This window comes from Papaver somniferum, chromosome 4 (assembly GCF_003573695.1).
Source record: "Papaver somniferum cultivar HN1 chromosome 4, ASM357369v1, whole genome shotgun sequence".
In the NCBI taxonomy this organism is placed as follows: domain Eukaryota; kingdom Viridiplantae; phylum Streptophyta; class Magnoliopsida; order Ranunculales; family Papaveraceae; genus Papaver; species Papaver somniferum.
Window position 1 is genome coordinate 117700312 of NC_039361.1, and position 9968 is coordinate 117710279.

General features: G+C 36.9%; 1 pseudogene; it reads right to left on the bottom strand.

Annotated features, from left to right (window-relative positions):
• Window positions 1-3686: 3686 nt before the first annotated feature.
• Window positions 3687-8063, bottom strand: LOC113273040 (annotated as a pseudogene).
• Window positions 8064-9968: the final 1905 nt, after the last annotated feature.

Genomic DNA, 9968 nt, shown 5'->3' on the forward strand with positions numbered 1-9968 from the left:
CACTGTGATGTGCTAAGATCCCTGGTGCTATATCTCTCAAGAATAGTAACCAGTTTTCTTTGGTTTCACTTCTTGCTACACAAATACCTAAACCAATCTGTTCTCACCATCAAGTGTTTTTGCAGCCATTAGGACACCACCCCACTTGCCAGTTAGATGGCATGCATCAAACCCCACAACACCTCTGCAAGCATCCTGAAATCCTTTCATTGGTCCAGGAAAGGAGATTGTCATACTCTCAAATTTGAAGTATGCATATTCAAGCTCAACATCAATTCTTTTCCAAATAAACAATAAAGAAAGAAAAAACACAAATGCTTAAATAGCTTATGAATATACCTTTTCTTCCATATGTAAACTTGGCAATAGATCCTGGGTTAGTGTCAGCCACCATTGAACAGAACTTAGGTACTTCAGCATAACTTTCTTCATAATCACCAAACCATTCTTCTAGAACCATATTCCTAGCTTTCCATGCACAAATATAGGGAATTTTGATGTTGTAAGTCATTGAAAAGTCTTCTGCAATATTCCTGGGCTTTGGTATGAAAGACCCAGAGCTATGCTTCAACTTTTCAAGCACAACATCTTTTACAAGATCAGGATCAGCAGACCTATTAAAACTTTTTGGATCACCAACACAGGTGTGTTCCAAATTTACACTTCTAATAACAAAAGTTGACTCACCCTCAACTCTACTAGCAGAAACAAACCATTTACAATCATCTCTATATTTGAACCTACATTGGGCCCTAACTTGCTGTGAACAACTCTTTTTACATTTGAACTGTTTATTTTCTTTGACACAATATCTTTTTGGATGTTTTTTTAAAAAGTTGCTTGTTTTGAAAGGCATACTTTACCAGCATCTTATCAGGGTCCAGTACTAGTATTTCATCTTCTTCGGGGAATAGATTTGGATCATATTCCTCTCCAATGTTGTTCATATCTGGTAGGTATCTCTTTTGCGAAACAGGTTTGCCACCATCCTTATCAATCACTACTTCAAGACCACCATCATTTTTATCTTCAACTTCAGCACCACTACCATCTTCATCTGCAAGTTACAAATATGAAAGTTATAAACTTAAAAACAGGAATAACATTTGCACATTTACTAACTCAATGTAAGTTTAACAAATTTTAATACCTTCAATGCTACTTGATTCTTCATTGTGAACTGGAACTTTATATGTCTCTACATATTCAGCATAACCTATTTCATTCTCAGAATCACTATCAAATATTGCAGGGGCATCTGGATCTTCAACTGGGTTACACTCATCTTCAGACTCATTCTTTAGATGCACAATGTCCTCATCTTCAGACTCATTCTCATCATTGTCCACAGTGCCACCTTGTGTTGCATTATGAGCAGTGCTTCCTTGTATTCTATTAGACCAGTAATCATGATTAAAAGTCTCTTGACTTGGTTGACTGCTACCTTGTGCTGTAATGGTACCATTTCCACCAGCTTGACTCTCCACTTCATTCAACAAATCCACAAAACATAATTTCCTTGATGGACCTCCTTGTTGATGTGAGTTTTGCACTACAGAAGAGTCTTGAAACCTTGGTGACCTCCTAGGTGGCTTTGGCTTTTCCTTAGACACTGGCTTCTTATTTTTCTTACAAATCTTCTTAGGAGCCTCATGAATGGTTGTTACTGGTGGTGGTTCCACATTTAAAAACTCATCATCTCCAAAATCAGAATTCAGTATATAAAGAGTAATAGATATACAATCTCTATCATCAGCCACAGCTAATTCCCAAAACTTGTAAAAGTCATCCTCTGTCATCAAACTTTGAGGCAAACTTGGCTTAACCATCCAAACTAAGTTAACAATTTCATTCTCAGCCAGACCTAACCTTACACGCAACATCTGCTCAAACATCTTCAAATCAGATTTATCAATGTCCATGTGAGAGAATTCCAGTGTCAGTTTACTCATATCAACATACACACTAGTGTTTCTATATGTATAATGGACATGTCCACTACAACAGAACAAATATATAACAAGAATTAGTCAACTTAAAATTTCAGCAACAAAAAATCCCCAATTTAAACCCTAATTACAGAAATTGAACAATTCATATACCAATTTAAACCCTAATTATAGAAATCAAACCCATATTCAGAAAATCCCCAATTTGAAACCCTAACAGAAAAAATTCCATAAACAACTACCTAATTACATAAAATCATCAAATTAAAACCCTAAACACTTACAAAATTGGACAACATATGTAAGAACAAAACTGGATAATATTGTTTTTTCTTCGGGATTATTAAGTTTTGTTTTAAAAAAAAAAAAGAAAAAAAAATCATATAGAAACTATTCACGGTACCCATCATGGATTCGATTCCCTATTCAAACATATAAAAACGAAGGAACAATTTTAAACAAAGGAACAGTTCTAATCAAATAAAAATTAGGGTTTATCGATCTTACCTTTTTGAAACTGCTGACTTCTGTTTTTTCTTCTTTATCTTCACGGTAAGAGAGGGAACGAGATGTTTATAAAAAGAACCCTAACTATCAAACAAGTTTCTTCTCTGAATCATAAGTTCTTCAGAGACAATTTTTTTTTAGAGAGAGAGTGTGGCGGAGAAAACCAAAGTGAAGAAGATAAGAAAACAAAACCCTAACCTGTTTTCTTTTGTTAATTGATTTCATTCACACGTGTTCTTCATTCACACGTGTTTTCCTGTGATGCATCTGATCTTTAGCCGTCAATTAATAATACAATACGCGTGGACGGCTACAGATGAATGAAACATTAGCCGTCGACTGAGAGAACACGTGGAGGGTAGGAGATTAACTCAGCCATTTCTAGGCCAAAGATTATATTTGTAATTATGCCCACCAATTTCTCATCTCGTTTGACGATAAATTGACAAAGTAAACGGTATTTTACCAAAACGGTGAGTCCGGACGAAATTGGTAACGGCATGCTCATTAAATTAATTTTGAAAAAATGTGGGCATTTTCTTCGATGCATTTGCCCTGATGGACACTTTATTAAAAATCCCAATGCGGTTTTGGGTCCTATCGGAAAGTACTGTAGAAGTCAGCACTCAGCAGACAAGCTGGAATTCACTATACCAAGTACACACTAGGCCACTGCCCAGATATGGGCTCCACTTGACACGAAGAGAGGTTTGTCCGGCACAGTGAGATGTTTTTCGGGGAGAAAACTACAATGGGTGAATTATTTCGTATTTCAACGCACCACAGTATAACCCCAAGAATAAATCTGCCGGCTACACTAATCAGACAGCAACTATTGGCCAAAGAAAATATTGCCTAGTAGGCATCTTGCAGTAGGTGGATGCGGAGGTAGGTGCTCAAATTATCATGATTCCAATATATAGTAATTGGATGGATTAAGTCTGCCACTACTCTGTAGTTGGTGGCACTGGGCTAGACTAAGAGGTGCGGAATTGGCCATCTCCAATCTGATAAAAGGGTTTACTTACACAAGTAGGAAAACTACTACAAGCGTTTGATATCATCATTGTCATGAGAGGAACTGGGGATGACTAGTAAATAACAGCGAATGAGGCTCCTTAAGAATGCTCCGCCATCTGCCTCCTTATATTTACCGCTCGGTACGTGATCGATTGAAGCTGGGTATATCGATGATCATTTAGAGCCTCAGGCACACCACAACCCTTATCTTCAGTACTCGTAGTCTATATTAGTGACATTTTGTGCACTACGTTTAATCAAGTTTCCTTGCTCATCATGAAGGTCAAGGTTCTCACATGGTGCTGGGAAGATTGAACCAATTACACGACCTTGTACAAATGAACACTGGAAGCTATGTTTTTTCTTGTACGATGTTCCAACTGAAAAGTCTCGGAATGTTAGGTTTGGGAAAAATATCATTTGGTCCTTTTTTAGGTGGGCCCATGTCTGATTGGTCCTTTGGTCAAATGCTTTTACTGTTTGGTACATAATTATTTAAAAATATTAAACTGATAAAAATACCCTTCGGTGATTTTTATTTATTTTCTTGTAGCAGTTCATTCCAGAAATGAAGTCCATACAAAAATCTAAATAAACAGACTTCATTCCAGAAATGAAGTCCATATAACAACCTAAATAAACAGACTTCATTCCATAAATGAACTCCATATAAAAACCTAAATAAACAGACTTCATTCCAGAAATGAATTCCATACAAAAACCTAAAAAAACAGAGTTCATTCCAGAAATGAAGTCCATAAAAAAACCTAAAAAAACATAGTTCATTATAGAAATGAAGTCCATATAAAAACATAGTTCATTCCAGAAATGTACTCTATATAAAAACCTAAAAAAACCGAATTCATTCCAGAAATGAAGTCCATATAAAAACAGAGTTCATTTCTGGAATGAACTCCATATAAAAGCAGAGTTCATTTCTGGAATGAACTGCAGCATCATCATCTTCATCGTCTTCAACAACAACAACAACATCTTCGTCTTCAAAAACACCACCGTCTTCATCATCAACGGGAGTAACAGTAGCAGATCCATATCTTCTTCATCTTCTTCATCATCATCATCAAAATCAAGATTAACACTATCGTCTTCATCGTCAACCGGATCAACAACATATCTTCATCTTCTTCATCATCTTCATCGTCAACAGCAGCAGAAAAAAGAAAATCAAGATTAACACCATCGTCTTCATCTTCTTCATCATCATCATCAAAATCAAGATTAACACCATCGTCTTCATCGTCAATAGCAGTAGGAACAACATATCTTCATCTTCTTCATCATCTTCATCGTCAACAACAGCAGAAAAAAGAAAAAAAAACTAAAAAAATCGTATTCAACAGTACCAACATCATCGTATTCATCGTCTACAACTACCGATCTAATATCTAAATCGATTTTCACCTTCATCACCATCGTTTGCAGCAGCAAGAAGAAAAATGGAATCGCCATTAACAGGAGGAAAAAGAAGAAGAAAGAAAATGAGATAGAGATTAGATCTGGAAAGATGAGAGAGAAAATAAATCCGAAAATGATTTATTCTCTCTTACTTTTTGACTATATATATGATCCTTATCCAAAATGGTATTTCTTCCACTACAAGGTGACATTTACATCATCCATGATACCACCCTATGACCAAACTATAACTTTTAGGACCAAATTATAATTTATATTGCCAAATAGGACCAAACAGACAATTGACTAGGTCCACTGGACTAGACTGTCTCTAATATATTATTTGTAGGACCAATTGGTATTTCCTGGGTTAGGTTTCTCAAGGGGATTCCTCGACTCTCATGAATTCGGACTGGCACACCTACTCCCTGACCATGTATATTGATGAATCTTATGTTACTGAGGACTGGATAGGCTTTGGGATCGTATCCTGCATCAGGATGCTGATTGTAATTAATCTTGACAACAAATCCTGCACGCACATCGTCGAGTGTGATGTTTTGGTAGGTAATGTTTTGAATGTATCCACCTCTTCCTGCGGCGGTCTTGATCCTCATGGCTCGTCTTGAGCTCCAAACAACAACATTTTCCACCGTGACGTTTGAAACTCCACCTGACATCTCACTGCCTATAGATACTCCAGCACTGTTGGATAATAAATGAAACAAAATGATTCAGCTCTAACATGGCACGAGAAGACCCCACTCCCCGATGTCACTGGTGGAGACTTGACAGACTTGAATGGTAACAAGAATAGCTCAGCTGGCTGTTTAAGCCACCACAATCCATGAGAACTACTAAAGCACAGATGTACTGCAGGTTTAATGCTTTACCCAGCAATGAGGCGATCCACAAAATTATCAGCCAAGGATGGCCAGGACGAAAAATTTCAGGATATGTATATCAGTGTGTTTCCAAGTTACGGAACATTAAATTTTAGCATATGCTGCAGACTGATTCTCACCTAACTGTAGAACGAACAACAAGGTTCCGGATAAGAATGTTTGTAGATGGCCGGCCATAAGAAATTCCATACTGATCCCAACCACTCTTTATTGCAATATCGTGATCTCCTACACTTATGTAGCAGTCCTCTGTCACCACATTGTCACATGAATCTGCATATAAGAAAAATTCAGAGATTGAGAAGGAAGCAAAAATAAATACTCCCTCCGAAGTAAAATTGCAAAAATAAATTCTGTGGTGCAAATTTTATTTTACTACAAAATAAAATTTGCACCATAAAATTTCTTAAAATTAACTGCTTCTCGGCACTCAATTTACAGGCGAGCTTGGAGTAAGCAAACAATGTTAGGTGCAAGTTCCATGGAAGCATCATTACCAGGGTCTATTCCGTCTGTGTTTGGTGCTCCAAACACAGGAGCTAAGATGGTGACATTTGTGATGAAAACATTCTTGCAGTCATAGGGATGGATAGTCCAGAAAGGAGAATCACGTAGGGTTATGTTCGAGATATGAATGTCATTCGACCACAAATATCTGCACAAGTAGTCCCCTCGTGTAGCTGAGAAGCTTTTGTTTGTACTTCTTCCACCATGACAGACCTTGTCCATTGTCAGAGTAGAATAGTCCCACATCACTAGTTTCCACGTAATTAATTTAAAATATAATAGGGAAGGGCTGCGCATTGCAAAGTGGTTTTGAGTTGGATGTCCTTAGACTTTAATATGATATCATATCCAGGTTATTTGTGTCGAGTCATTTGACCGTACCTTTACTCCGCGTCACCCGATTTATTGTCCACGTGTTACACCCTATGAAGCTACATGTGAGGGGGCGTGTTGAGATTATTAGTCCCACATTGTTGGGTTATCTAAGATCCTGCAGTTTATAATCTCTTAGCCTCTCCACTCATCGCCAATTGGTTTTGAGTTGGATTCCCATAGACTTTAACATGGTACCAGAGCTAGGCCCGTACGCGGGGTGCAGGCCCGATTTTGGCCGTGACCAAATTTGTCACATGTGCACCCGTGACTGAATGACTGGTCACTCGTATGACCTGTACGTGGGGTGAACCGTGACCGAATGTCACCTGCACATCCATGACCCGCACGTGCGTAGGTCCACATGTTAGGCCGAATGACTAGCCTTACACATGAGAGAGGGTGTGAAAGAACAATAGTCCCACGTCACTAGTTTCCACATAATTAACTTAAAATATAATATGGAAGGGTCGCTCCACTCATTGCCAATTGGTTTTGAATTGGATGCCCGTATACTTTAACATGAGGTGGAGCGGCCCTCCCAATTATATTTTAAGTTAATTATGCGGAAACTAGTGACGTGGGACTATTGTCTTTTCACATCCATTGATAGTACCATTATGGCCTGTAGTAAGGTAAGTGAAGAAAAATTCACAAAATATGTCATATAGATTGCTGCTGTGCTGGTTATCACAGCTAGCATGCAAAAGAAATGCATCAAACCTGTAATAACCACATCCTTGAGATGCTGACCATGGATCAAACTACCATATCGAGGTCCAGCATGCTCCCTGCCAACTCCATATGATGGTAGAGGAGGCGTAAGGGGCCACAACTCTTCGTTCTGCCATATTTCAAACTTCAAATTGATGTCTTGAAAGGGTTAAAAATTCCTAAATTTTCAACTCACGAACAATCAACAGTAACCACCGGCAAGTCTATCATTGAAACAAATTCAGCATATTGACAATAAAAAGAACGTGAACGAAAATATCACCTGAATGCCTAATATAGTTGCACCTTCAGCAAGAAACAAAGTCATATGACTAGTAAGATTGAACGGCGCCGTAAGCCAGTCCCCAGGTGGTACATTAAGTTGCCCACCACCTTTTTTCCACAACTTCGATATCTCCATGATCGCTTTCTCAAAAGCTTTTGTATTCTCAGTAACCCCATCACCTTTACCACCAACATAGGCATTGGTTTTGCATCAACTTTCAAACCCCATAATCCATCAATTAGAACATTTCTTTGCCATATTATAATTAACCAATGAAGCAAAACACATGATCCATAAGACTATAAGTGATCTTCTTTGTGATGATACTAATGCTGGTGTACATCTTTTCCAATCTAATCTCTGTATGTTGCATATTCTCCCAAACATGATTTTTAGAATATACAAAATCAGCTAACAAATTTTGAAATAAAAATGAAACAAAGGGTTCTGGAGTTCGATTATTTAAGCGAAACACATGATCAATAATTAGTTTACAAAATTAATAAACTGAATATTCCGCTACATTTGCCGGTTATCAAACAAAATGTCAAACCTTACGATGATAAATACTCATCAACCACCTTATTATATGTAACTTCAGAGTATATACAATACCGTGACATCGCCTTTCTTTTTCTTTTCCTTTTAATTATTGAAGCATGAAAAATGATTCGACTTAATAGTATAATAAATATGTGTATATATACACGTACAATCATTTGGTACAATCAGATTAAAATAGCAAGAACAAACTATATTATATAAAGCCAACTATACTTAGTTGAAGCTGTAAAATTTATTTCCCATGTTGTTCATCAAACCCGAAGAACGTTAGACCCATAATCGATTTACGTTAGTGAGTATATTGACCGATTGAAAAATCATGTTTGAGTTTTTTTAGAAAGTATGAATCGGTAATTGTAGGTTTATCCAATATTCCGATTACTGAAATCAATCTATATGCTTCGATATATACTCCGATTACTGGATTTTGTTTTTTTTTCTTTGCGCTCACGGCTAGTTTTGTTTGAGAATATAGTCGTTGTCCCCTTGTGTATATAAAGAGGATCACCTATTCTCTATCATATACTACTTTATTAAAAGAAATCTTTTTCCACTACTTAATTTTCATTCAAATATGTCAAATCCATCATCATCAACTACAAATTCATTTGAGCACATACTTAGAAGATGCAAACGAACTACTCCATCATCATCAACCACCAACTCATTTGAAGACATGCTTAAAAGAAGAAAACGAACTACCGCATCATCGTCAAGTCCTACGATGGAAGAAGAAGACATACTCAATGCAAAGAAACGAGGTTAAGACCAAATCCAACTAATACATTGATTAAAGGATGTTGAGGAAGAGACCGAATAGGTTAAAAATATTACATAGTCAAGGATCTTCTCGAAGAACATCAACATGAGAGTATATTTTGGATTCAAGTTGCGTCACGTTCTTTCGTTCCAAAGATGGACGGTAAGTTCAAGAAACCACGTCATAATTATCAACCCGCCACGTCATAATTATCGACCCTACTACGTTTCTTCAAGGACAATTAATGTTAAGAAATTGTCCTGCAAGTATAACGAGTTTCTCGCTAAGCACATAGGGGAAAGGTTTGTGGCACAGGTGCTTATACCAAATGGAGAGGAGAGTCGTTTTATCATTTCGAAGCCGCATTGATAGTTGAATCTCGCACTAAGAAATAGAGAAATTTCATTTTATGCAGTTACAAAATCAGTGGTGTAATTTAGTACCGTGTTGGTTTATTGTCGCAATATACTAAGTTTGAATTTTAATGGTTGATGCAGATGGTCCACAATCGGTGTATGTAGGAGGACATATAGTTCCATTATTCCATTAAAATTTGTCCATTTTCATGTAACTTATTGCAACTGCAATCGGATTATATGAGAAATCACATAGACCGATTCTGAAAAAAATTCCAGGTTATGTTGTTCCAGAATTGGTATTTACGAAATTCAACATAAGCCGACTCTTGTGTGCATTCAGAATCGGTTAGTATGGTACAACATATAAGCCGATTCTGAATATTTTTCTAGAATAGTAGACACAGAATTGGTTTTTAAGCACATGCACGTAAGACGATTATGGTGTTCATTTCATGATTTAACGAAAAAAAGTAAATCACTTTCATTAATTAAGCTTGGTTGAAACTGCAATATACAATATAAGAAAGCGACAAAATACAAACATCGGATAGTTCATCTTCTTAACCAATTCAAAACATGCACTCCAATACTCGAAGACCATTCATTTGA